Source organism: Pongo pygmaeus, chromosome 10 (assembly GCF_028885625.2).
Source record: "Pongo pygmaeus isolate AG05252 chromosome 10, NHGRI_mPonPyg2-v2.0_pri, whole genome shotgun sequence".
NCBI classification, from domain to species: Eukaryota; Metazoa; Chordata; class Mammalia; order Primates; family Hominidae; genus Pongo; species Pongo pygmaeus.
This window is the reverse complement of record NC_072383.2, coordinates 27,864,940-27,892,211: the sequence shown is the minus strand read 5'-3', so window position 1 is coordinate 27,892,211 and position 27,272 is coordinate 27,864,940. Positions and strand designations below refer to the sequence as shown.

Here is a 27,272-nt window from a genome sequence, read left to right as displayed (position 1 = left end):
GTTTCCATGTTCAGGGATGGATGTCGGTAGGGTGATGGGGAGGAGGGTCCCACAGTTTATAATTCTGACTTAATTCCTTAGATGAATGAGACTGTGTAACTGTTTACATTTTACTGTTCCCAATTATAGTCCCTCAAATTTCTCTTCCTCATCTTTTTTCCTGCTAAACATTTTGATGTTTAAATAGTTGTAGATTTGATTTATTATCTTATTTAATTATGCTGTTCTTATTATAGTTTTAAAAATATTTTCCTTAATAGGACTTTTTTTTTTTTTTTTTGAGGCGTGACCACAGCTCACTGTAACCCTGAACTCCTGGGCTCAAGTGATCCCTCCACCTCAGCCTCCCAAAGTTCTAGGATTACAGGTGTGAGCCATGACACCCGGCCTCAGTAGGACTTTTTGATCAGTGGGGAGTTGTACATGAAGCTTGGAATGGTTGTAGTTAACTTTTATTTTTGTATAAGATGTTTAGTATCTTCCAAACAGAACTCTTCCAAATGATGGCTGTTGTTTCCTGCCATAACCAGGCATATAAGCTTAGCTTTGTTTTGGCTAAGGCATATGATAATGTGATAAATATATCTAAAAGTCCATTGGACATTTGCATGTGTGTTCACTGTGGAGGAAGAAGATGACAGAAGCTTGAATACTGAGTTGTTTTGGAAAGTCTTAAGTGTTAGAAGTGTGATGTTGTGGAACTTGAAATTAAGTACAAAGAGAGTTTCTGAAGTGGTGAACATAAAGTATATTTTAAGCTGAAAGGGTGACTATTTCTTAAAACTAAAAGTCATTCTATAAATACCATTGCAGCTTTTCAGCCCCCTCTGGCAATGAGAGCTCAGTCAAGTAAACAACCACCCCTCCTCAAGAGCCCTGATGGCTTGGCTTTGATAGAAGAGAATTCTGAGGTAACTGCTTGGTTTAATTCTAGGTGGAACAGAGCCATCTTCTTTTTGCACAGGTAGCGCTTTTCACAATGACACTTTTTTTTTGTAACTGTTCTCATGCAGATAGTGTATAGATAACTTAGAGAATATAGACAGAATACTATAGACTCAAACTTTAAAACTTAAATTCCAGGCAGAGGGTCTTCATATATAAATACAAAAGAAGTAACAGTGGGACTTTTATGACCGATTTATGCTATAATAATAGTGAATTGTATGGTTTTTTAAATATCAGAACTTGGTAATAGATCACTGCGTTATAATCAGACGTGAAATTTTAATGATCATTCATTTGTTCATTCACTTATTTTTATTTTAATTTTCTTCAGAGACAGGGTCTTGCTCTGTTGTCCAGGATGGAGTGCAGTGGCGTGATCTTGGCTCACTGCAACCTCTGCCTCCTAGGTTCAAGTGATTCCTGTGCCTCATTTTTTGGAGTAGCTGGGACTACAGGTGTGCGCCGCCACGTTCGGCTAATTTATCGTATTTTTAGTAGAGATAGGGTGTTGTCATGTTGGCCAGGCTGGTCTCAAACTCCTAACCTCAGGTGACCTACCTGCCTTGGCTTCCCAAAGTGTTGGGATTACAAGTGTGAGCCACTGCGCCCAGCTCATTCACTTATTTAATGAATAAAACTGTGCCTTTTGAATATATCGATGGCATTTTTTGGTGTCATGTTCTACTCCCATGATGACTTAGATGGGAATGTTTAAAAATATATAGCTTTAGAAAACCACAATTTTAATAAAAAATGTTCAAAACAATATATATGGAAAATAGAACAGCATATTAGCAGTGGTTGACCCTTTCTGGTGAGTATGTAGATGATTTTAATTTCAATTTTTATTTCTTCTGTATTTCCCAGTTTTATGTATGGTTTTAAATTAAACATCTATTCTTTTATAGCCAGGAAAGTTAACTAAAATGGTTTTTAAGGACTCTTCCATTTCTCGTTACTGTTAATCAACAATATTTACACTAAAAAGCATAAATAAATTATTTTCCTAGTTATGGTCAGTGGAGGAAAACCACAAACTGAGAAACTGTTGTTACTGAAATAGACAGTCATATATTTACCGTGAAATTTTTTTTCCTGGTTATTATTGGTATTTTAAAGTGTATTGTGGAAAAAATGTTTGTCTGACCAGTAATGCTGAGCAATTAAGTTGGTTGATTTAACTCATGTAGTAAATGTATACAGATGATAACCAATTTACAATGGTTTGATGGTTTGATTTACAATTTTTCAATTTTATGATGGTGCAAAAGTGATACTCATTCGGTAGAAACCATATTAGAGTGCTCAAATAACCATTCTGTTTTCAACTTTCAGTATAGTATTCAATAAATTACATGAGATATTCAACACTTTTATTACAAAATAGGCTTTGTATTTGCCCAGTGTAGGCTAATGTAAGTGTTCTGAGAACACGTAAAGAAGATTAGGCTAAGCTATGTTGTTTGGTAGGTTAGGTGTATTAAATGAATTTTTGACTAAGAATATTTTCAACTTACAATGTGTTTATTGGGATGTTACCCCATTGTAAGTTGAAGAGTATTAGTAGTCTTTATTTTAGAAGTCTATTGACACATGTTAAGAAGTATGCATTTTAGCATGGCTGACTTGTTCATTTTAGTAATCTTAGTACTCACTATGAAACTTTTATTGCTTGAGTCAACTTCTATGGTATTAGTTTTTGAGGAGATTTGTGTGTGTGTGTGTGTGTAATTGAAGTTTAATTAACTGTTTTTATTGACTATCTTTGAAATAGATGGATTAGCTCTCTCAAAATTCAAATCAATAATGGGTTAACAGTAGCTATTATATAGTTTATACCAACCTATCCAAAGATTTCCAACCTTGAATTAAGACTAAGTTAAAATATCAGGTTATTTAGACAAAACTTTAATCGTACAATTGAAAACGTGTCCATATTAAGACACATGTGACTATCCTGGAGATGTGGTTTATGCTGAAGCATGCTTCAGAATGACTCATTAATTCATTCAGTAGATATTTCTTGAGCCCTTTCTATATGCCGGGGAATATGTGTAAAGAGATGCCAGATATTAAGCTGCTTTTAATTATTATCTCAACGGATTAATTAATTTGTTATTTTAATTGTTATCTGAAAAACTTAATCTTCCTTTGCAAATTTGTAGTATGACTCTTGGCTAGGATCTGTGGGAGACATCAAGGCATTTGACAGTTTTTTTGCTCTCAGTGTTGCAAATGTTGCAAGGTCAAGAATGGATACTGTCTTCTTAATCCTGTATGCTCAGCACCTGACAAAATTGCTGGTATATAGTAGGTGTTTAATAAATATTTGTGCAATTATCGTAGTAATTATTTAGCAATGGAGATAACACTGGTATTGAGTAACTGCAATGTCAGGCAATTTTTTTTTTTTTCCAAATGCCCAAAAGATGATTAAAACAGTACCACAGAAAGTCAGAAAAGTCAGATTCCTTCTCTCCTGATTGGGATGACCTGGCGGGAGCTTCAAGGAGGAGGTGGAATTTTCGCTGAACTTGGAAGGATCATTAGAATGGATGTTTGTCTCAGATATATGCCCATGATTGATTATGTATTCTTGGTACTTTTTTCTTTCATTTAAAAAAATTAGTAAAATTTTACTGTCCATTTTAATAGCTCTGAAAAACTAAAGCAAATAATTCAATATTGTTGAGATATGCAAAGACAGAAGAAATAATCTGAGAACCTATTTTATGTTTATTTTCCAAATGCGAGAGATTTAAGCTTGGTTTAGATCCTCTGAGAATAAGACGTCATTCCATTCTTGTCACATACGGTGAATTTACTGAGACCTGAGATAATGAGGCTAGGACTATAAAGCCCAGTCAGGAAGAAACCTGGCAGTTGCTTGGGAGAAATTTATGCGATGTACCCAGTGCCTTTGGCTATTATATTTTTACCTCCTTTCCCTGTATTTGTTTCTATCCCTCGTATTTCATAGTAGTTTTTCTTCATGAATCATGAACTTAATTAGAATTTTATAAATGCCTGGAAACATTGGCAATATGGACAACTTTTCATCGAATATTAAGAACTATTAAGAACTATTTTAGTGAACTATTAAGAACTAATAGTTCTTAGTATAGCACACACATACACGAGTCTCCCACTTGGTATAGAATACCCTTCTGGTATATATGGAGTCCATCATGCTCTCTTTTCCTTTTGGTGCTTTTAACATGTTAAAAAAGCCATAGATAGATTCCCATGAATGCAGGGAAGACTAAAGGAAGTGAACAAAGCATAATCTGAATTCTTAGAATTCAGCTATGTGTTAATGAGGCTCTATCTATTACTGAGATGTTTGAGTCACTGTACAAATATCATAAAAATTTCTTTGTGCAGATTATAAAGTGCTGGACTTTTATTATATATTGATTATCCCAGAGATTTCCTCGACAGAGTCCTAGAGAAAACTTAGATTTTTAGTGAAGTAATTTCTAGTTCTCTAGCTCTCTGAGATCCTGTAATGACTAATTATGAAATAATCATTAAGGAAAGGAGGATTCTTCACATTATGTAGGGAACTTATATGGATCATCAGAACTAAAGATAAGAGCTCAAATGACCAGATAAGCAAACAAAACCCGACAAAAACCCAAAACAAAACTGGTTTAAAAGCTGTTAATTTTCTAATGGCAAATCAAAGTGTATTATTTGTAAAAATTTCAGAGAATAGAGTACTCACCAACTCAAGTTGCAGCTCACATTTAATTAAATTATTTGCAAACCTTGTAGTGAATTGCCCTGGAACTCTTGAAAGTAATTTATAGGCATCCCTTGCTATCCTCATTCTTACTATTTGATCTCAAAAGCTCTAAAGATTTGGAAAGCAGGGGATACTTGGATATCACTTTGCCCACGTGGATGAAGTTTAAGATTGAAAAACTGTGTTAGAAGTAACGTTCTTTGTTGGTGAGGAACAGAAACCATCTCTGACTAGCTTACGGAAAGAAGGAAATTTGCTGTGAGAATACTGGAGGAGCTCCAAGAAATAAAATGATGAGCTCAACAACTGAGCATCAGGAGAGGCAGGAACCTAGGGTTGCTTTGGGAATCTCAATAGCAGGACCTACTCTCTGGGTCCCATCATTTACATGACTTGAATCGAGCAATTTCTGTATTCAGTGTCCCTCTTGTTAAACTTCAGATTATGAAGTGATAGAATTTGGCCCCCTTGGATCAGGATTAATCATTTATATCCATGATGGCAAGTGGCAATGCCGAGATCTGGCTACCAGGGAAATGACTGTGAGCAGGGCTCCGATTTCTGCTTGCTGCTGGGGCAGTGTGGTATGGGGGAAAGAGAACAAAGATGCTGGGTGTGAGCTGGATTTCACTGCTTAGTAAGCATCTTAATAGTCAGATTTTAGTGCCTTTTAAAGTAAATTGCAATAAAATATACGTAAAATTTATCATTTTAACCGTTTAAAAAGATATAATTCAATGATATTAAGGACATTCACAATGTTGAGCAACCATCACTGCTCTGCATTTCCAGAACTTTTTTTTACTATCCCAAACAGAAACTCTGTATCCTTTAGAAAATAAATTCCCATTCTCTCCTTATCCCCGCCCCTGGTAACCTCTAGTCTACCTTCTGTCTCTATGAATTTGCCTATTCTAGGTACCACGTATAATTGAAAACATGCAATATTCATCTGTCCTTTTGTGTGTCTGGCTTGTTTTACTTAATGTTTTCAAGGTTCGTCCATGTTGCAGCACATGTTAGTACTTCATTCCTGTTTATTGAGAATACTATTCCATTGTAGACATATGACCCATTGTGTTTATCCATTCATCAGTTGATGGGCATTTGGATTGTTTCCACTTTTTGGCTATTATGAATAATGCAGCTGTGAATATTTATGTACAAGATTTTGTATAGATATATATTTTAAAAACTCTTTTAGGTATATACTTAGCAATGGAATTTCTGGGTCATATGGTAATGCTATGTTTAGCATTTCACCTTGGTCTTTCCTATTTGCTTTACCCTATGTTACCTTTCCTTCCTCCATATAATCTTATTACATACAATATAATTGATTATTTATTGTATCCATTGTGTATCATCTGTTTACCCCGATAGACTGTAAGTTCTTTGAAGGCAGGGATCTTTTTGTTTTGCCACTGAATATCTCAAGTGCTTGGCTCCATAAATATTAATAAATATTTGTTGCATTACCATATACATATTTTATTTTAAAATCTCTAAGTAGCTGTTAACATCAGTTCCTCTCTGGAAAAAAGTCAATGTAATGTCTCGTATTTCTTAAATACCTTGAGATCCATGGGCAATTCTTTTAAAATGGATGAGAGTTGTCACTGGGTTTATGGTGTCATTAAATCTTGCCATCATCAGTCTTTTAATAATCTCTTGTGTCATATCTCTCTACACACTCAGATCAATATGTGGTAAAGCTTACGCTCTGAAAAAGTGATGTACATGCCCTTTTCTTTTTTTTGAGGCTGAGTCTCACTCTGCTGTCACCCAGGCTGGAGTGCAGTGGCAGGATCTTGACTCACTGCAACCTCTGCCTCCTGGGTTCAAGCAATTCTCCTGCCTCAGCCTCTGGAGTAGCTGCGACTACAGGCTCGTGCCACCACGCCCAGCTAATTTTTTTCGGTATTTTTAGTAGAGATGGGGTTTTGCCATGTTGTCCAGGCAGGTCTCAAACTACTGGCCTCAAGTGATCCACCTGCCTCGGTCTCTCAAAGTGCTGGGATTACAGGCGTGAGCTACCACACCTGACCTACATGGCCATTTTTTTTTAAATGATTTGCACGCTATAGCCACATTAAAGAAAGGTTAACGTTTCTGTAAATTCAGTTTTGTTTTTATGTGTTCAAAGAGTGAATTTGTAAGCATTTTGTGAAGCCATTTCTTAATTGAGATGGGCCTTTTCTCTTAGTGGGTAGTACATTATACATCCAGGGAGACATTTTATACTTTAACTGCTATTGACAGAAAAGTTTATTTAAAAAGAATTTGCTGATAAAAATGCAGCGAGTAGTTGGGGAATGTATAGTACTTTAGAAAAATAGAATAGGGCATATGACACCTTGTAATTTTCTTTTTAAAATTCAAGAATAAGTGTTTGGAAAATGATGAGCATTTAAACACAGATTAAGGAGAGCAAATGGGCAGAATTTTGTTCCTCGTTAATTTATATCATATCTATTGACTAAGTCTGTTGTAATGAGCTTTGCCTTAAGCCAATTCCAAAAGATACAATATCCAGCCAATTTCTTCAAGAATTTGAAATTCTCCAGTCTTATTATTGACTCATGCTAGGAATCTTCATTGGTAGCAGTGTTACAAATGAGGACTTGTTTGAGAGTTATTTGCATATAGGACAGAGAAATAGAGTGAGAAATATAGATATGTACAAATTACAAAATAACTTGAAAAATAAAACAACATATTTTGATTTCTTCTGGTTCTAACATCCTATAATGCTCTTTGCTAGATATTTAAAAATGTAATAACTTTAGAAAAGCAGTTTTGAGGTGAAGATACCAAATATTATCAGAGTTTTGTTTCATTTCTATAACATCCAAAGTAATCCAGTTTAAGTATATCATACCAATAAAGATAGTGACTTAAAACAAAATTCTATTACCCAAATCACCAAACACAGTTACATTAGGAATCCAAAGTAAGTTAATGATTTAAGGAACAGTTACTGTGTTTGGCTAAAGTGTTCAAGGTCATTGCTAATATCAGGGACATAACTACTTAAACATTTGCATTTCGGGTAGATCTTTGACTTCAACCATATTTTCAAAGACGATGATTTCAGTTCTGGTTCTTTACAGTAGTAGGGAAGGTAAAAAAAAGGAATTGTGTTGTACTCAGAGTCCTATACTTGTGGCTAGGAATGATAAATATTAAGTGACCTTTTAAGTCAAGTCAAGATTCACTGTCAGTGAAAATGTTATTAAAAACTTGACTACACTAATCCATGAGCAGGAATATTAATAAATGAGAAAAGGACTTTTATTTACCTTTCTTCCTTTATTTACCTGACAGATCATGATTTAATAGCTGAGTTCCAATTTAAAACCCATGCGAAGAATGAGCCTCCTTTCCTGTCAGTACAACGAAGTCATTGTTATCTGTTAGGGGAGAAACCAAATGGATCCTTTCAAGAAGTCTCAGTGGCTAAAGAATCTCTCAGAAGGTCTTTTAAAGTATTATCACATTGCAAATGTAAAACTTTGTTAAGAATTGGAGAATCTGAATGAAGAACTGTTTGGGTAAGTTGTCACATAGGAGTTCTGGGAGGCAGTCATTTCTTTGGCAATGGATACCCATAAAGTGATTCTATAAACATTTTCTAAAGATTAGATCAATATTTGTATTACACATTTTTTCAAAATGGAAGTCATAATTAATCCAATAAATTCTAAACAATAACCACATAATTTAGTTTTAAACATATTTAATTTAACAAAATGCATGCTAATTTCAGTTTTTGTATCATAGACTGCTGGTGATTTCTCCAAATTCATTTTTCCCTTCTTCCACATTAATAGAAGTAATTGAGTTTGTGGGTACCCAGAATAAAGACCACATTTTCTAGCCTCCTTTGTAGCCAGGTGTGGCCACAGGCTATACTTTGCAGTCAGGTCTTTTAAGGAAGGATTTACTGCCTCCCCCACCCTCCCTCTGCCCTACCCCATTCAACTGTTTGAAATATGGACATGAATGGCACCTTGGACCGTACAGATGAGGTCAATCACTAGGGATAATAGAGCATCAAGAAATGAACCAGTTCTCCAGATGTCCTCAAATGCTGGCTCTACTATATATGGTCTAAAAAGATGAAAGTAGGTGGGTAGACAAAAGCCAGATTATGTATTCCCTATTAGGTGATGGGAAGCTATTGAAGGATTTTGAAGCAGGAGAATGAAATAGTCAGACTTTGTTCTAGAAAAATCAGTCAGTGGTAAAAAGGAGGAATAGAGAAAGGCTGAAAATGGCAGGCAGAAGAGGAATTGATACACAGCAGCCTGCACCAAACAGCTGTAGTGGGGCTGAAAAGCAGCTTGTCAGCAGAAGCACTGAAGGGACAGTATCTTTGTTTAGTGTTTCAGTTTAGGCCTAGAAAAGATGTATGAATTAAGATAGTCACCACTGCTATTGAGGCTTTATTACTTTTGAAAACTGAGCATACAGATTGGAAGTTTCTCTTTTGTTTGCTCACATTTGAATAACATGTCATTACACCCAGCATTACTGCGGGCTTTTCAGGTTTCTGAGATACAAACGTCATCTTGTGTTGTTTCTCCTTACTCTAGCTCTCTGCTTTGTGTGTACTGCCTTTTTTTTTTGAAAGGGACTCTCGCTCTGTCGCCCAGGCTGGAGTGCAGTGGCGTGATCTTGGTTCACTGCAACCTCCGCCTCCTGGGTTCAAGTGATTCTCCTGCCTCAGCCTCCCCAGTAGCTGGGACTACAGGTGCATGCCACCATGCCGGCTAATTTTTGTATTTTTTAGTAGAGATGGGGTTTCACCGTGTTAGCCAGGATGGTCTTGATCTCCTGACCTCATGATCTGCCCGCCTCGGCCTCCCAAAGTGACCTTTTTTACCTTTATAGTTACGCAGACATTCTGAGTTCCCTTTCACCACCGAGCCTTTTTACGTGCTTTTCCCTCTGTCTGGTCAATTTCCCATCTTACCTGCACACCTCTCACCTGTTTATTATGTGGATTTCCAGCTTTCTGACTCATCTGTAGTGAACTGTTCCTGATCTCCCAGACTATGTGAGGCCCCTTTACTATATACTCAGATAGCACCATGTTCTTTTCCTTCACAAAACTTATCGCAATTATAGTTTTAATTTTGCTTCTATTTTTGTGAATATTGGATTATGTTTATTTCACCCACTAGACTTTAACCTCTGTAAGGGCTGTGACTATGTCTGGCTTTGATAATAATCGTGTCCTTAGGTCTTTCACGGTATCTGTCACATAGTAGATACTCAAGAAGTATGTTGAGGGAATGAAAAACGCTTTAGCATATAGTGGGCTTTTGGCTCTGACAAACCTGGTTTTATATGATGACTCCACTCTCTCATAGTGTGATCTTCAGAAGTTATTTAATACTGAACACCTCAGTTTCCTTATCTGTAAAGCAGGATTATTGTCCAGTTTGTAGTATCACCATGACGTTAATGGCAACTAACATATGTAAAACACTTAGTAAGTGTTGGGCTCATAGCATCAGATACCTAAAGTATTAAATACATGGAAGCTATTATTATTTATATTATTAGTAGTATATCTGAAAAATCAGCATGAGTCTCTTTTTGGAAGCTTGGCTAAGTTAATATTACATTGATGTTAAAAAGTTCTGCTGTATTATCTTTATATCATTTTGCAGTACGCCTGATTTTTTTTTTGAGATGGAGTCTGGCTCTGTCACCCAGGCTGGAGTGCAATGGCACGATCTCAGCTTGCTGTAAGCTCCGCCTCCTGGGTTCACACCATTCTCCTGCCTCAGCCTCCCGAGTAGCTGGGACTACAGGCGTGTGCCACCATGCCTGGCTAATTTTTTGTATTTTTAGTGGAGATGGGGTTTCACTGTGTTAGCCAGGATGGTCTCGATCTCCTGACTTCGTGATCCACCTGCCTCAGCCTCCCAAAGTGCTGGGATTACAGGCGTGAGCCACCGCGCCGGGTGCAGTACACCTGTTTTTAAGCTGATATTTGTTTAGTAGGCTGTTCAAAGGCATATTGCCTTATCTATTATTTATTTTGGTTTTGGCCTTTTTTTTTCTCCCTTACTTTGATAATGCACGCTACTCAATTGCAGGTACTTATATTTATCTTTTGTTACTGGTTTGATGCATACTATCCTTTTGATGTAATGCAAACACCTGAACTATATCAACATAATAATAACCTTAGAATTGCTTAGCATATATATACAATATCTTCCTTGACTAGAATTTTCAACTTTTTAAATGTTTTAAAACCAACGTGTTATTTTAGTTGCTAATATTTCATCCCGATTAGAACATAGGAATAGAAAGAAACAATTTAGTTTTATTTTTTGAGATTAAAAACAAGTGTTTGTTTTGGAACCATTAGAATAGCTTTTGCATGTTTTCATTGGACAGCTGGTGCTACTATCCCTTCTTTGAGATTTACTTTTTTTTTGAGACTGAGTCTTACCGTGTCACCCAGGGTAGAGTGCAGTGGCACAATCTTGGCTTACTGAAACTTCTGCCTCCCAGGTTCAAGTGATTCTCCTGCCTCAGCCTCCTGAGTAGCTGGGGACTAGAGGCGTGCACCACCATGCCTGGCTAATTTTTGGTGGAGACGAGGTTTCACCATGTTGGCCAGGATGGTCTCAAACTCCTGACCTCAAGTGATTCACCCGTCTCCGCCTCCCAGAGTGCTGGGATTACAGGAATGAGCTACTGTGCTTTGAGTCCCATTCTATTGGCTAAGAATTCTGATTAAACTTCTGTGACTGTTAGAGGAATTGGCAAAAACACTTATCTAGTTTGGATAATTAACCATTTTACAGATAAACAAATTTGTTTGGGAAAATCTTGTCAAATTTTAAATAGTAACTAATCAAATTATCATGCTTACTTCTCTTGTAAGTATTAATGATTTTTACACAAGTCATTGGGATTGAAAAGGTATAAAGAGTGTATTTTATTTCTGCTTCTTAGATTTACCTAATGAATAACATTATTCAGGCCCTAGCCTTCTTTTAGTTGTGCCATAAAAGGAGATTTTACTGTTTATTGGAAACTTAGTATATACATGTATACAAATTATTGAATTTTAATGCTTTTAAAAAATTAAAGCATTAAAAAACACTTTGAAGAATAAACCACTTTATAAAGTCTTATTTGAAAATTTCTCTGTGAGAAAATATTTCTTTTTAGCTAACATAAATTCTTGATGGGGAAGTCTGAGCTAGTTTGCTATTTCTAGGGATTCTGGAGTACCTGGTGGTGGAGAAGAGCTTGCAAAGTGCCACGCTCCTGGATGTGGCAAAGAACTGGTGTATCTATTTTGTAATTTTTAATTTATTTTTATTTTTAATTTTGAAATTCATTCCTTCAACAGAACTGGTGTATCTGAAGACACTAGTTTTATTTCTAAGTTTATTACACTTAGTTTTATTAGTTAGGGTGCTTTTTGGTTGCAAAAGTGAGAAAACCCAACCCAAGCAATTTTTACCCCAAAAGAGAACCTTGTGATTAAGGTAACTGAGAAATCTTGGCATGATCTCCTGGGTTCCTTCATTCTGCAGCATCATCAGCATTAGTCCTGCCCTTGCGCAGGTCTTTTGTTTATGGCATGGCTGCTAGCCGCTCCAGCCTTACCTCTGTCCTCTTACACCAGAGCTGACAAGAGTGCCTCATTCTCCTAAACTCCAGAAAAAAACACTATGGTTATTACTGTTGCAATGGCTGGCTCGATGATGGTCCAGCTGCTCTGATGGCAGAGGTGACTTCATCACGAGTGGGAGAAGAGCAGTTCTCCATTCTTCAGGTAGGGCTCTGTTGCCAGAGGAAGGACAGTGGATGATGGGTAGGTGGAGACAACACATGTACACTGTGGCCAAATAAAATCACCCCTTTACCTTCACGAAGCCACATTTCCTAAGTCCTTACAAGCAGGATATAAAAATTGGAAGCCTTTAATGATTTTGGTATTTATACTATTCTTATTTCCAGTTCATTGTTCTGGGGCTTTATTTTAGGACTCTTTCAGGTGGCATACACTTCCTGATGGAAAGGAGAATTATCTGAGTCCTTTTGCATGCCACAAAGCCTCAATGCTCTGGTCTGGTCTAAACTTCACCTTGACATCAACTAATGAAAAAAAGGATTCTAAGGAAATCAAGGATGGGGGTAATGGTGAGGGGTCAAAGAGTAAAGGCAGCAGTTTGGTGTGGCTAAATTATACCTCAGTAATGCTGCTATGAGATTTAAAAAGGGAGGGGAGTTTCTGAAACAAACTTCCCAAATAAGCACATTATTCAGAATCACAGAACTTTGGTAAATGAATCTCATTCATGAAAGCATATGTTTACGAATATTTCTCACAGGAAATTTGTGAATATTCCCACTTTTAGCTTAGATGTAAGTAGCTTATCTTATGTCTATGAATAATTGTGGCTCTTTATGTGTACACAACAAGCATGAATTAATTATTGTGATGGAGATGAACACAAAGCAAGGTGTAATATAAGCAGGGTTTAAAATTTTCAAAATTTAAAATTTAAAAGTAAGGAATTGTTAATTTAGATCTCAGAAATTAGAAAATCTTACTGCTAAAATGCTTTTTATTAAAAATTCCCCAGTAAAACAAATATAATTTATTTGATGCTACAACTAAATATGAATTATGATTAATAATTAAGATAATATTTGAAATGTGATCTTTGTGTAACTTTTTTGAAAAGTCAAAGTAAACTTTTTGCATTCTTAAAAGTCAGTATCTTCAACTCATTTTTGTTTCTTCTGTTTTAAGTATTTAAAACTCAGGTCCATGTTGTACTATTGAAGACATTGGTTGGTTATGACATGACTATCTAGAAAATCAAATTTAATTTCAAAGTTAAAGTCAAATCATTGAATAAATAGATGTTTGATAGTGGCTTTTTAAAGGCAGTGTTGTTTGCAGAGAGAGCTGATCAAGCCCTTGGGTCTGAATTCTGTTCTGTCCTGAAGAAATTCTGAGAAATTGAACACATCATTTAACGTCTGAATTAAATTCTTCGTCTTTATATTGGGAGTACTGATAACACTTCTCTTGTGTTCCTCAGTGGTCCTTTGGAGTTAAGAAATGACATTATACCTGTTTGAGTATCTGGAAAGCTGTAAGCTGTAAGCTGTACTGGTACAGCTAGATATTTAAAAATTAGTATTGGTTTTTTGTTTTTCTTTTTTTGTTTTGAGACGGAGTCTCACTCTGTCGCCCAGGCTGGAGTGCAGTGGTGCAATCTCAGCCCACTGCAAGCTCCGCCTCCCAGGTTCACGCCATTCTCCTGCCTCAGCCTCCCGAGTAGCTGGGACTACAGGCGCCCGTCACCACGCCCGGCTAATTTGTTTGTATTTTTAGTAGAGACGAGGTTTCACTGTGTTAGCCAGGATGGTCTCAATCTCTTGTCCCCATGATCTGCCCGCCTCGGCCTCCCAAAGTGTTTGGGATTACAGGCGTGAGCCACCGCATCCGGGCCGTATTAGGTTTTTTTTAAATGGTAAAATCATAAGGTTACCTAAAGCTATTTATTAGCAGGAATTGAATCATATGACACATTTTAGTGCCAATGGATTATTTTTCTATATTTCTGTCCTTTTTTTTTTTTTTTGAGATGGAGTCTTGCTCTGTTGCCCAGGCTGGAGTACAGTGGGATGAGCTCGGCTCACTGCAACCTCCGCCTCCCGGGATGAAGTGATTCTCCTGCCTCAGCCTCCCGAGTAGCAGGGACTACAGGTGTGTGCCACCATGCCCAGCTAATTTTTTGTATTTTTAGTAGAGACGGGGATTCGCCATGTTGGCCAGGCTTGTCTTGAACTCCTGGCCTCAAGTGATCCGCCCCTTGGCCTCCCAAAGTGCTGGGATTACAGGCATGAGCCACCACGCCCGGCCCTAGATTTTTTTTTTTTTTTGAGACAGAGTCTTGCTCTGTCACCCAGGCTGGAGTGCAGTGGTGCGATCTCGGCTCACTGCAAGCTCCGCCTCCGGGGTTCGCACCGTTCTCCTGCCTCAGCCTCCTGAGCAGCTGGGACTACAGGTGCCCGCCACCACGCCCGGCTAATTTTTTTTTTTTTTTTTTTTTTTGAGACAGAGTCTTGCTGTCGCCCAGGCTGGAGTGCAGTGGCGCCATCTCGGCTCACTGCAGGCTTTGCCCCCCGGGTTCATGCCATTCTCCTGCCTCAGCCTCCCGAGTAACTGGGACTACAGGCGCCCGCCACCTCGCCCGGCTAATTTTTTGTATTTTTAGTAGAGACGGGGTTTCACCGTGTTAGCCAGGGTGGTCTCGATCTCCTGACCTCGTGATCTGCCCGCCTCGGCCTCCCAAAGTGCTGGGATTATAGGCGTGAGCCACCGCGCCTGGCCGCCCGGCCCTAGGTTTCTATACTTTGAAAAGCAGAACAACGTTTCCTCTTCAGCAGTGATGCAAATAGGAAGAAAATGTTGAATTAGTTTCATATTCGGGTATTTTCTTGATTTTATTTTGTGTTTATTGATGAAGAAACATATTTGGAAAATAGAAATAATTTAAGTTCTATACAAAATTAAACATCTTGTTTTAGGCAGTCATTTTAAAACTACACTCTAAATATCTGACTACAATTCAGCAGGTCTGTCATGATATTTGGAGTGTCATTAGAGTATCCTTTTTTTTAACTTAAAACACAAGAGAGGAGATGAGACACGGATTTAAACTTCATTGTTTGTTTAAAAAAACAGAACAGACCAGGTGTGGTGGCTCATGCCTGTAATCCCAGCATTTTGGGAGGCTGAGGCAAGAGGATTGCTTGTGCCCAGGAGTTTGAGACCAGCCTGGGAAGCATAGTGAGATCCTGTCTATAAAAATAAATAAATGAATGAAACCAAACAAAAAATGAAACTGGTCTAGCTGTTTCTTCAAACTCCAGCAGCATTCAGGGAAGTTAAAGGGTGAAATACTAAACACAATTATGTGTCTAAGTCAAGATGTCCATACATGAAAGGAATGTAACATTAAGGGAGAGAAAATGAAACAGTTCCTATCACATCCTTTTTGTTCCTGTTTTTAAATCCCAAGTCCTTTAAAGAAAACTTCTGCTGCTTAGCAAGTCTTTACGCAACGCTTGGAATGCTCATGCAGAGACTGGCCCAGCGACAGCCCTGGACTGCCAAGTTCTTGGAATCGAGACAGTCAGGGAAGAGGCTTTTGATTGGCGTGTGAAAGGAAGGGAAGCTGAATATCCGAGCGGGGCTGTGCTGAGCAGAAGGGAAGCAGGAAAAAGGATGGGAACAGGGACAATAGTGAGTCCCCACTTTATGGCTTTTTTACATTTCAGACATTGAATAAAGCAGGTAACTGATGAGATGTCATTTCACTGATTTAACACTGAAATACAGGACACTATGAAAAAAAGCTATAAGGATTTGGGGCAACCATTCACTGTAGGAACTATCCACAAAATTACTTCATAAGAAAACTAAAGAAGGAATGGGGTAGTCCTACTGGCAATACTAAATCTCCTTCCAGAGTGAACCTTTCAGTCATGTGCCCATCACAGACCTTCTTCAGACTAGACAAAAGCAAGGGCAAAGTGAGATTGCGAAAGTTATTTTATTCTTTTATGATTTAGGATAAGTCTTACTTCCCCTGGCAGGAGATGCCATCATCTTGCATGGATGTGGCCTTTCAGTGACAAAGCCCTTAGTGTACAATCCAGAAACAACACACAGTTGAAGAATTGTTTGTCTTCTAATGGATGTATTTTTCCATGTAATTTATAATTATGAATGGCATTATGACTTAATGTGCAAAGCTAAGAAAACTGAAAAAAGAAAAGCTGAAATCTGTATTGGAGTGTGGGAAAGAGGGAGTCTATTATTAAATCTACGCTTGTTATTTATAGCATGCCCAACAAGATAAGGTAACTATGGAGGTTTGTCTCTCTCATGGTTAGGTTTGGTTGGAAATCATCAGATTGGCAAGGCCATCAAGCTGTAAGAACAGCTGCTAAACTGCTCCCCCAACCCCCGCCAAGACCCTGAAAACCAGTTGAAAATATTTTGGGTAAGTTTTGCTCAAAATATCTTTAAAGCCTGACATTATAAAAGAGAGTGAGAAAGGCAGATATGGATAGAAGGTCATACCCACTTGGGGAGAATTGGTAAAATCTTACCAAGATGTCAAATGAGATTGCCTGTTCCTAGGGAGATATTTCATAGGGAAGAGTGAGGTAGTGGGTACCTGGAGAATATGAATCAGTGAATTATTTGGGCAGGTTAAAAAAATTCATTGTGTACATTTGATTACATAGCCTTCAGTTTCATTCCACAGAATAGCTGAAGGTTGAGAAATAAGTTGTTTTGCATTGAAAAGGAATCTACTTTTGGGAGTCTATAAGTAGGAACAGCCAGACTATAAGCCACTGAGTCACATTCTTAGGGGAAGTTTAGGGACAAAATAATTATAATGAAATTAGCTGCTGTTTAGACATCTCTGGAAGGCATTTTTTGAATAAGGAAAAGCAGCTGCCCTGGTTCCTGTTTTTCCTTTTAACCAGAGAGGAATCTGATCAGTATCAGTTTAGAAGAAAACTATTTTGCAGATGAGAGGAGATGCCTTTCCTTTTGGGTCCAGGAAGTGCAGGTATGAAACATATGCTTCAAAAGGAATCAGAAAGTAGAGACTGAGATGTTCACCACCCACTCAAATGAAGGGCAGAATACAGGTGGTTAAGACTCCAGTTGTTAGCTGTTAGTTTTGTTTTCATAGGAAAAAGGATTATTAAAGGAGTTAACCTCATAATGTGTTGTAAAGGCGTGTAGTATTTCTGTGAAATGCCTGTTGAATAGAGTGTGTCCTCTTTGAACACACCTCTGTGTTAGAGTTAAGAGATCAGAATTTCCATAATCATTTTGAGACATATTGATGCCAAGGTATGTTTATGTTCTAAGAGTTTTTCTTGGTGTTTTCTGGGGTGATAGGTGCCTTTAAGAGTCTGAGAAAATTTTTTGTGCAGCTTTCCATTACTATGCCTAACCACAAGATTTTACATATATTTGAGGGTCTTCAAGATTCCCTGAAGGCTACCTACCCCTTGGACCCAAGCTGGGGAGTACTTGTGCTAACATGCAATAATGGCTCTAACATTACAATTTAAGCTGTAGACATGGTCTGTCATGTACACTGCTTTATCCCCAGTGCCTAGAACAGTTCCTGGTTCATAATCAACAATCAATAAATATTTGTTGAATGAATAAATCGATGACAAAATGAATATTTTATTTTTTAGTATGTGGCAAGTATGGATTTTTTTAGTTACTTAGACCTTATCAGTTCTTCACTAGCTGTGTGACCTTCATGGCAACATTTACTTCTACTGAAAGGAACAGAAACCCAAATAAGCAAAATAGAAGCTGGATGGTTTGCATTGCTGGGAAGTTCAAGAGAGGGATCTGGCTTTAGGTACAACTGGAACCAAGGGCTCCATTGATGACAGCAGGATTTTGCCTCTCTTTCTTGGCTTCTCTCCTTCTTGTAGGCTTTGTTCTCTGGCAGATTTTTTTCCCAGCCATGGTGGTGAAGACTGGTTTCTAGGCCTACGCTTTTCCTCATGATGCTTGATCTTAGAAGGAAGTAGAACCTGTGTGGCATATGTGTTTCTGTAAAAGCACTTTGGCCCTGCTTGGGTTAAGTACTTGTTCCTTTGGATCAAGAACTGTGTCTGGGGGTAATGGGAGAGAAAGAAGCCAGCTTAGGTCTCATACCTTTCCTTGGGTGGTGGAGGACTTCCGTTGGTTCTTCATGCCATGTTTAAGAGTTGTACTTAGGAAAGAGAAATCTCTAAAAGAGAAAGAAAAAGACTAAACTGTAACTGATATCCATGGCACCTTTCGTGAATAGTTTAATTTGGGGTTGATATTATGGTCTTAAGATGTCAGCAGGTCCATTGAATGTCCCTTACCAAGCAGCTGGTTTTCTGGATGGTATCACCAAAGGCACTTACATTCTGAAAGTAAAGACTATCTTTCTTGCAGAATTTTTAATAATTAGGAGAATAAATAACAACATTTGTACAAAAGAAAAAAAAAACTGGGAGAGTATTATAGGAATCTTGTGAAACCTGTTGTAAATCACCGAGAGCTGCTGTCTTCAGACTGCAGAGGCAGTGATTTGGATTCCCCACGTGTGACATTGTGTTCCAGCTTTGACTTCTCACCTACCTTCTGATGCCCACAGCAGGACATTGGCATGGACTGAACACATTGTGCTTGGCTGGGTTCATAAGTAGAATCATTGCAGATTGATTCTGGGTGGGGAAGGAAATACTTTGCAATATATGGGTATTGTTGAAATCCTTTCCTATGTGTTTTGTTTTATTACAGTGGAACATAGTATCAATGACTAAGATTTCAAATGACTACAATTTCAATTATTATTTTTTGACATATATTTCATTTAACATGGATTTTTGAATAATGAATATATATATATATATATATATATATATATCTTCTTTTTTGTTTTTTTGAGACAGAGTCTTGCTCTGTTACCCAGGCCGGAGTGCAGTGGTGCAATCTCGGCTCACTGCAACCTCCACCTCCCAGGTTCAAGTGATTCTCAGGCCTTAGCCTCCTGAGTAGCTGAGATTACAGGTGTGCACCACCATGCCTGGCTAATTTTTGTATTTTTAGTAGAGATGAGGTTTCACCGTGTTGGCCAGGGTGGTTTAATAGTGCATATATATATATTTCTTAAAGAGAAGAGGGATATTTTCTTTGTATAATTTTTGTGAAAGTTTGAGAATAACACCCTTAGGGTGATTCAAATGCATTTAAATCTTTCACATGTATTTTGATAAATTAAGATGGTTGCAATGGGCTGGGCATGGTGGCTCATACTTGTAATCCCAGCACTTTGGGAGCCCAAGGCAAGAGGATTGCTTGAGCAAACGTGCTTGAGACCAGAGTTGGAAATGTGGCGAAACCCTGTCTCTACGAAAAGACAAAAATTACCCAGGCATGGTGGCAAGTGCCTGTAGTCCCAGCTACGACCACTCAGTAGTTCCAGATCCTTATCCTGAAATTCTTTTCATGTTTAGTAACAAAATGTGAACTTACCCAGAATATTCCCACACATTTATTCTTTTCTTTCCCCTTAAGACGTAGTGAAGGGATTCAACTAGAAGGTAATGTGGTACTTGACACACAGTGGGTGGTCAGTTATATTTGTTTAAAAAAGGATGAGTGAATGTAAATTAATGTGGAACAAACAGTGTACTGTAAGAGTAGAGGGTAACCACAGTCTCGTTTTTTTTTTTCCAAGGCTTTTTCTATGTCTTATTTTTTCCTATTAAAAATCATGTTTGGATAACATTTTCCACCAAGAAGTTGAGTACATTCATATTTACTGAACTCAGTAAGTGAATATTCAGTGTTTACTCCGTGCCAGGCAGGGTCTAGTTGTTGGACTCTGAAGTACTTAACTGCACTATATTTATGGTCATTACTATATTGCCATATATAATTCCACTCCAAAATCAATATAACAGCTCTCAAAAAAGAGCAACTGTTTGTATCCCCTCTGAAATTTCCTGCTGTGCTCCCTAGTTGGGAGATTGATAGCTTTTGAGAAACATATTTATGGACCCTCACTTTTCTCACCTGGATTGCCGTGCTAGTTTCCAAAGTGGTCTTCCCACTTCTGTCTCTCTCTTCCCCACCAGTCTATCTATTCTCAACTCAGCAGCCAGAGGGATCTTTTTAGAAATAAACCAAATCACGTTGACCTACCTGCACTCCCAATGCTGCTGTCTCACTCAGAATGAAAACCAGAGTGTTTCCTGTGACTTGGGAGGCCCTGCAGGTCTGGCCTTCCATTCCTTGATGGTTCAGATGTCCTTGCCAATCACTTACCTCCTTCCTGCCTCCTGCCAGTCATATTAGCTTCCTTGCCGGTCTTGGAACGTGCTGAACACGGTCCCACTGTAGAGTCATTGCCCTGGCTATTCCCTCTGCCTGGAATGAAGTTCTCCTACATGTCTCCCTCATTTTCTGTAAGTCTTTTTACCCTGGTTTTTTTTTTTTTTTGAGACGGAGTTTCGTTCTTGTTGCCCTGGCTGGAGTGCAATGGCGTGATCTCAGGTCACCACAACTTCCACCTCCTGAGTTCAAGCGATTCTCTTGCCTCAGCCTCCTGAGTAGCTGGGATTACAGGTGCCTGCCACCATGCCTGGCTTTTTTTTTTTTTTGTATTTTTAGTAGAGACAGTGTTTCACCATGTTGGCCACGCTGGTCTTGAACTCCTGACCTTGTGATCCACCCGCCTTGGCCTTCCAAAGTGCTGGGATTACAGGTGTGAGCCATGGTGCCCGGCCAGTTTTACCATGTTTTATGTTTCCTTTTTTCTATAGTGTTTATCCCTTAGCATGCTATGTAATTTATGGATTTACTATGCTTATTGCTTGTGATTTGTCTTCTCCCCACTCCCTCCTGGAAGAGTATTAGTTTTGTTTGCTCTTAGATCAATGCCTGGCACAAAGTAGCTGGTCAGTAAATATTTGTGGAATGAATACATTTCTTTGTGAAGATATTTAAAGTCATTTTTTTCTGAAGTGACTGTCTTACTGGTGAACTTCTTTCAACAATTAAGCGGTAATAAATAATGATGATGAAAATGGCGATAGCTAATCATTATTGAGTATGTACTTGGTGTCAGGTGTTGAGTAAATAACATTAATAATGATGATAATGATGGCTAACGTTTATTGCATATAACTTTGTACTGAACATTTTGCTTTATTAAATCAGTTAATTTTAAAATAAAACCTATGAGATTAGTACTATTATTATCTCAATTTTGTAATTAGGCCAGAGAAACGACTTTCCCAACATCACAGATTTAGTATGGAACAGATACAATTGTGATATTAGACTCTTAAATAGAAAAATATATTGTTAAATTTATATTTTCCTGTTTTAGTCCTATTAGGTTAGAAACCAGTATGTCTCTTTAGGAATTTTTATTTGTGGTCTTGATCACTGTCTGAAAGATTAGAGATTAGAATTAGGGGTCTCTGGCCTGGTGCAGTGGTTCACGCCTGCATTCCCGGCACTTTGGGAGGCTGAGGTGAGTGGATCTCTTGAGCCCAGGAGTTCAAGACCATCCTAGGCAACATGGCAAAACCCCGTCTCTACTAAAAATACAAAAATTAGCCAGGTGTGGTGGTGCACGCCTGTAGTCTCAACTAATAGGGAGGCTGAAGTGGGATGATTGCTTGAACAGGGAGGTGAAGGTTGTAGTGAGCCGAGATTGCAGCACTGCACTCCAGCCTGGGTGACAGAGAGAGACCTTGTCTCAAAATAAATAAATAAATAAATAAATAAATAAATAAAATAAATTAGGAGTCTGTTTTATTTAGAGATAAATTCATTATCTATTATTAATTATAAATTCTACTTTAAGAGTACTACTATTTCTGCCACCAGGGGTTGGAAAAAATATCCAGCCTATAAGCAAGGGAAATGATTTAATTTAATGCATACAGATGTAGCTCTTTTCAGCCATCAGACTTTTCTGCTTGTTTTTATTTCCTTTTGATTTTACCCTTGGTTGGCTCAGCTTTCAGAGGTCATGTGGGTTGCTTCATTATTTTCGGGTAAGGACTTACTCACTCCCTCCCAGAAAGAGAGGTCTCTGCACTTTAATTAAAATGCTCCAGAAGAAGGTATATCTGTCATTCTAGCCACAGTTAGTCCCTTGCCAGTAACCTAAATAAATCTGAGAATATTTTCTTTGTGCACAGAAATGTCTTAAAAGAGGGATTGTATGCCCATTGATTCCATCCATACCAATTAAAAGTGTGAATTTGGAATGACAACTGTATTTTTTTTCTAAAACCCATGTTTATTCACATTTAGCCAATGTTAAACGTTGGAAGCTCTGTCTGAAGGAATTACCTGGGAATGGGAAGTTGTTCTGTTTTTTAGCTTTTCCCTTTTCTGGTAGTTCTCAGGAAGATTCTATTTGCTAGTTGACTCAGAAACAACAGTCATCTGCTTGTAACTTTCACAAGGTAACTTAAAATTATTTCTTTATTTTTTATTTATATATAATAGTTGCACATATTTTGGGAGTACATGTGATATTTTGTTACCTGTATATAATGTGTAATGATCAGATTTACACCCTCCAAGTTTCTGGTAGTATGAGTCTAGTTTCTCATGCTGTAATGATTGTGGGAATTGGTCTACAGTTGCCCGAGGTTTTTCTGGCCAGGGAAGTTCTCTTGCCAACTATTTCCTCCTAGGAATGTTTCTCTTTTATGTCTGATCAGTCAGGAAGTGGTAGTTGGTTCTCATGTTCATCTCTTTTTGAAGAAGGAGGCATAAAGGAACAGGGAAGAGGCAGGTCCTTAGGCTACAGAACGAATCACTGACTGCATTGTAGTGTGAAGATTTCAAAGGAAAAACATGTTTTGGCTAACTGATGTTCTGTTCTGTCTAGGAGCTCTTACTAACTGGATTATTTTCGGAGGTCTCCTCTAGCCATCCACTTCTAGAATATGTAATTAAATGTTACTTTATGGTTTGCTGAGGGTATGAGCCAAGGACAAACAGCTATATCATTATTACATACTTGCTCCATCATTCCTTCCTATAATCTTTCTTTCTGCTGTATCATCACTTACCTCATTTTGTCTTCTGCAGTTTGTTTTCTTTACCTTTAAAATATCAATGGATTCATTTAACATTTTTTTTTTGCACTTACTATATGCCAGTCACTGTGCTGGGTATTAAGGAGATAAAGATTAAAAATATACTGTACTGTCCCCAAGGAGCTCATTGTTTATTGGAGACTTGTAGTTAGAGGTATCATACAATAAGATAACAGTTTGAAGTATAATACAATACGATAACAGCATGTCAAATATGGTGGGATCATAGGAGACCCTAAGCCTCTGGAGGATGGGTGAGTGTGGGGTTTTTAGTTAAACATAAGTTCAGTGTAAGCCAAGAAAATAATAGTTTTTTAAAAGCCAAACCTGTAAATTTAGGCTATATTTTAGAAATAGAATGGGGATATGAAAACCATATAATCTGAAAACAGTTGAGGAAACTGGTATGTTAATATTCCATATATGCTCAAAAAGAATATATTTTCTATTTTATGTGTGTCCATTGGATCAGGCTTGTTAATTATAGGTTTCAAAGCTTATATCCTTACAAATTTTGTCAGTTTGTCCTATCAGTAATTAAGAAGTGTGTTGAAATCTCCCACTAACATAGTGTATTGTTAATTTCTCCCTGTAGTTTTGTAAATTATGTTTATTTTGAGGCTGTTACATATACATTTAGAATTTGTGTATCTTCTTAAAGCAGTGAAACACTTCTCATGATGTAATGGCTCTCTTTATTCTGAATAAAGCTTTTTTCTCTTTTTTTGTTTTGGTTTTTCTGATATGTATATATAGATAGCTATATCTGTATATCTATATCTATATCTATAAATCTATATCTATATCTATATCTATATCTATATCTAGATATATATATATCTCCTCTGCAGTTTGTTGAGAAACATTCCTAGGAGGAAATAGTCGGATATGTATATTAATTTAAAGAGACAGAGTCTCACTATGTGGCCCAGGCTGGTCTTGAACTCCTGAGCTCAAATGCTCCTCCTGCCTCGGCCTTGCAAAGTGCTAGCATTACAGGCATGAGCCACCATGCCTGGCCTATTTGTCTGATATTATCACTGCTACTATACTTTCCTTTTTTAAAAATTATTTTTATTTTTTTTTAGAGACACGGTCTTGCTTTGTTGCCCAGGCTGGAGTGCAGTGACATGATCATAGCTGATTATAGCCTCCACTTCCCAGGCTCAACTGATCCTCCCTCCTCAGCCTTTGAGTAGCTGGGACCACAGGTGCATGCAATATGCCAGGCTAATTTTTAAATTTTTTGTAGAGACAGGGTCTTGCTATGTTGCCCAGGCTGATCTTGAACTCCTTGCCTCAAGTGATCCTCTCACCTCACCTTCCCAAAGCACTGGGATTACAGGCATAAGCTACCACCCCTGGCCCATACCTTCCTTTGACTAGTATTTTCCTGCTTTGTTTTGTTCTGTCCTTATATTCTAGGTATGACTCTTGTAAATAGCCTATGGCTGGATTTTTTCATCCAACTATAAAATCTAGCTTTTTTTTTTTTAACATGAAGTCTTTTTATTTTGTTAAATCCTTACAACAGTTTCATTTTGCAGATGAGAAAGCTGAGGCCCAGAGTTTAAACAATTTGTCCAAAGTTATACAGTGAGTAACTGGCAAAGAGCTGGGATCTGCAGTCTGACTTTTGGCACATGTACAACCAATAACAGAGTTTATTATCTCTGTTGTCCAGAAGAAAAAACCAGGGGTATCTTAAAATCTCTTGACATCTCTAGTTAGTGTCTGATGACTGAGAGAGACGTCAGGGCCTGAGAACCAATGATACAAAGACCCAGAGAGATCTATTTTAATTCTTCTTCATTTGAGTAGAGAGAGACAGGCATCCTCCAAAGCAAACCCAACCCTAGGGTGACATCAAGGAAGGTAGCAGTAGGTGGTATGGTCAGCATCTTGGTTCCAGGCATAATGCCAATCATATCATATCTATCGTCATCCTTATGGAGGAACCGAAGCCCAGAGAGGTGAAATGATGAGGGCAGTCCTGATGCAAATTTTCCTTCTGGATCCTGTTGTTTCAAGGTATGCATCTCCCATGCTGAAGGTTAAATGGGGGTCATTTGCCAACAAATTTTGGGGGTTGGTTCTCTCTGCCATGTTTCCAGCCAGTCCCAGGTTGGAATGTTCTGGGCATAAAATATCTCTTCAGTGGCCATCCCTGATGCAATGTCCACATCCATGCCTTGGTCAGTGGCTACTTTGCCCAGCTGCATGGCAATGGGGGCCTGGGGCAGGACCTCCTGGGCTGGTGCTTGTGCCCAGTGGTAGTCGACATCACCCTCCTCGTTTTAGGCCACAGCATGATTCACCAGCCCCAGTGCCCACTCAGTCGTCGGCCTGTGGAGATGAGCTCCTTCACCAGGGCCACCCCCAGGCAGCGTGGCAGCCTCTGAGTGCCTCCTGTCCCTGGGAGGAGCCCTCGAGTGGTCTCTCAATCAGTCCCATGACTTTTGAGGAAGCTGCCACTTGGAGGTCACAGGCCAGGGCAAGCTCCAGGCCTCCACCCAAGGCGAACCCATCCATAGCCACAGTGGCTATGGATGCTAACTATATATGCATGGTAACCTTCTCATCCAGCCCTTTATATATCTTAACCTTCTTTGATATCTTCTCTATCCTTGTTGTCCTCTGCTTCATTCCAAGAAATTATTAAAACCTTTCTTCTAAGTTATTAATTAGCTGTGTCTGATTTACTGTCTTCGATCCACCTACTTATTCAATAATTATTTTTCATTCCTAGGAATTCTTTACTAAATCTATCTGGCCATATTTTTTAAAGTGATAGGATCTTGCTATGTTGCCCAGGCTCAACTCAAACTCCTGGGCTCAAGCAACCCCCCTGCCTCAGCCTCCCAAGTAGCTGGGACTACAGGGATGTACCACCATGCCAAGCTATCTGACCATTTTTGATGTGTTCTTCCTCCTTGCCCTGTTTATAAAATTTATCTTCCATTTCTTTAAACATTTCATAATGGTTATTTTATATTTTTTAGTTGATAATTACAATATTTGTTGTTGTTTTTGGTGACTCATGCATAGTAACTTGTTTCCTTGTGTTATTAGTAATTTTTAAAGTATTTGAGTTCATATTTCTTTGAATTTAATCTGTAGTATATCAAGTATAAAACTTTTTTTTGGTCTTTTTTTTTGAATGGAAAGTTTTTTCTTGATCACAACTGTAAATTCTGGACAAAATATAAAAAACGACTATGTGTAGGCACTGGAGAGTGACCAAAAGCAGACAGAAACCTGGGGTGGGGGAGGTGTCTGTACTTGGAACTAGAGAGTGAGACTAGGTGGGTTTCTGATTTGTATGGCCTTTTTTCCTGAGAGCACCTGCAAATTGGTGTCAACCAGGTGGTGAAAACTCGGATAGGAATGACAGTGTAGTGGTGGTAAAGATCTGGACCTGAACTTGTCTACTGAGTCACTTTTACTAGCACCAGTGATTTTCTGGCTCTTTGCAAGTGATTGAGAACTGGTAGTAGGTAAGGTCAGCTCAGCCACCACTAAATAATTGACCTCAACTGGTAGAGATGCCTGTTCATATTCTGAGAAAAGTATTTTGCAGATGCTTTGACTTTCATGAGAACTGTAATGGACAAGCTAGGACAAAATGCTTCACAAACTGACTTGCAATAACACTGGGTTCAAAGAGGTTGAGGAGGCAGGGTCAAGAGGATCAAGAAAAGGAAGTTATTTTAGATGGAGAAAGAGAAGCCCAGAAGAAAAAGTCACGATGATTTTTCTTTGGCTGGATTAGGACTGTAAGCTTTCAAAATATACAGGAAAATCCTCTGTGAAATCATTGTCAGATAGATGTGTTTCTCTTTGAAAGGCTATGTGT

The 27,272-nt window shown here is 38.2% G+C and overlaps 1 protein-coding gene and 1 pseudogene across 2 annotated transcripts in view; one reads left to right on the top strand and one right to left on the bottom strand.

Annotated features, from left to right (window-relative positions):
• Positions 1-27,272, top strand: part of ITPR2 (inositol 1,4,5-trisphosphate receptor type 2) — a 512,913-nt gene that overhangs the window by 6,581 nt on the left and 479,060 nt on the right. The window lies entirely within an intron of this gene.
• Positions 25,482-25,948, bottom strand: LOC129009728 (enoyl-CoA hydratase domain-containing protein 2, mitochondrial-like; annotated as a pseudogene).